The 2470-nt window shown below is 37.4% G+C and overlaps 1 non-coding gene across 1 annotated transcript; it reads right to left on the bottom strand.

Moving 5' to 3' along the window:
* Positions 1 to 405: 405 nt before the first annotated feature.
* Positions 406 to 512, bottom strand: LOC141650695 (small nucleolar RNA R71). The gene has a single exon (XR_012546713.1). It is a non-coding gene; the product is annotated as a small nucleolar RNA R71 (small nucleolar RNA).
* Positions 513 to 2470: the final 1958 nt, after the last annotated feature.

Genomic DNA, 2470 nt, shown 5'->3' with positions numbered 1-2470 from the left:
CCAACACAAAATCCAACACAAAATCAACCCACAATGCCTAAATTTTCATCACATTCCGTACCAACCGAGGAGAACCTACCCCATGGTACTCCCACACCACAACATTTAACTGGAAATTTTATTCCCAAATCCGTATTTATCCAATTAGTCGAAAGAAGCCAATTTGGGGGGATGCCTAGTGAAGACCCTCACTCTCACATGGAGACATTTTGTGACTATTGTGATACGATTTCTCAAACCGGTGTAACTCAAGACCAAATTCGATGGGTCTTATTTCCTTTTTCTCTAATTGGCATCGCAAAACAATGGTTTAAAGGCCTTGATAAGGCTACTCTCGGAATTGATTCTTGGAAGAAGTTGGCTCTAGCTTTCTACAAAAAGTTCTACCCACCGGAAAAGACTAACATGCTAAGAGCTCAAATTACGGGCTTTAAGCAAAGAGATGAAGAATCTTTGTATGAAGATTGGGAGCGATTCAAGGGAATTTGTCGCTCATGTCCTCATCATGGACTTAGCGAGTGGTTCTTGGTACAACAATTTTGGAATGGTCTTTAAGAAGACTCAAGAAACATTCTCAACATGGGATCAAATGGAATGTTCACCGAAGTTGACGATAATCAAACTTGGAACAAGATTGAGGAAATGGCGGTCCATAAGTCACAATATAGTAGACCTCGCAAGGCTACTAGAGGAGGAAAGCATGAAGTGGACCCCATTACTTAATTGGGTGCTCAACTTAGTGCTCACATTGATACCATCAACTTGAAGTTTGAAAAAGCTATGGCTAGACTTGAAGCAGCCTCAAAATAACCAAAGCATCAGGTCAATGCCATGAAGGCATCTTCATCAATCCCAAGTAAGATATGTGAGAATTGTGGAACTTTGGGACATGACCAAAGTGAATGTAGAGGAACAAATGAACAAGTGAATGCTTTTCAAGCATACAAGAGTGGTACCTCTTATTCCAATTATTACAATGAAAACACCAAATTCCACCCAAATATCTCATACAAAAGCCAAAATGTTCAAAACCCTCAACCAACATACACCCCACCTCCCATGAGAAACCAAAATCAAAGACCCTTTTACAACCAAAACCAAGGTTACCAAAATCAAACTCCATACAATCAACAAAATGACCAAGGTTTTGATGTTCAAAAAGCGGTCCTCCAAATGAAAAAGAATCAACAAGAGTTTTTCACTCAAATGCAAAAGGATAGTCAAGCAAAGGAAATCACCATCAACAACATCCTATCCCACACCAAAATGTTGGAAACCCAATTGACTCAACTAGCATCTTCAAGCTCACAAAGACAAAAGGGGCAATTACCACCTCAAAGTAAACCTCCAAGACATGAAACGGTTAGTGCCTTTCACTTGAGAAGTGGTACGAGGTATGAAGCACCAAAGAAGAAAGTTGAGGATGAAGTTGTGGAAGCTAGTGACAAAGAAGAAGTTGTTCAAAACTCCAAGGATGGAGAACCATCAAAAGAAGAATTTTCAAAGAAAAATGAAGACGAGGCAAAGGAGAAGGAGCCCATTGTGATTAGACTTCCTTTTCCAAGTCGTCAAGCCAAGCCCAAATTTGATGACCAACTTGGAAAATTTATGGAAATTGTGAAGAATTTGGAAGTCTCGATTCCTTTCACGGAATTAATCAATCACGTGCCGGCCTATGCAAAGTACATGAAAGACATCCTTACGAAAAAGAAGTCAATCCGGAAGCTTGAGACTATCGCCTTCACTATGGTGAGTAGTGCAATCCTTCAAGGGAGTTCACCTCCGAAACTTAAAGATCCGGGAAGCTCCTCAATACCGTGTACCATTGGCGACACCACGATCAACAAAGCCTTATGTGATCTAGGTGTTGGGAAATGTGTCCACAACAATAGTGCGATCACATGATTTAAATATCATTATTAAATCTCATATAAAGAATACGTAAGGGATGATTCAATTATATAGTCAACTGATCAACATTAATCGGTAACGATTGGCTTGCTAGAGTTTGACGTTACTGTCGTGGGACGGTGATGGTCAGTTGATCCCTTAAGGTCACACCTAAAGGATGATGCCCTTATCCGTAAAGTTGATTGATTGTATGACAATACAAGTTAATCAATTCCTTAAAATTGAACAATTCAATTTCTGAGAGAGAATATTGATATCCTATTGTAATGGGATTAAATAAGATTTATTTTAGTAATAAAATGTTTTGTTACTAAAATTCTTTATTGTTTGAGAAACAATAGAGATAAAAATGAATGGTTAATTATAATTACAAGATATTGTGAATTATAATTACATGACCCATTTTATTTATGTGATCAAGTATCACTAGTCAATTTATTGGGTGTAACTTAATTAATTCATAAAATGATATTTATGTGATAAATATGCATTAAATTAGTTAATAACATGTATCATACTACATGTGACATATTGTGTGACAAATGACAAATTGACAAAA

The sequence above is a fragment of the Silene latifolia genome, chromosome 3, assembly GCF_048544455.1.
Source record: "Silene latifolia isolate original U9 population chromosome 3, ASM4854445v1, whole genome shotgun sequence".
Taxonomy (NCBI): Eukaryota; Viridiplantae; Streptophyta; class Magnoliopsida; order Caryophyllales; family Caryophyllaceae; genus Silene; species Silene latifolia.
Note: the sequence above shows the minus strand (reverse complement) of the source record. Positions and strands in the feature narration are given on the sequence as shown.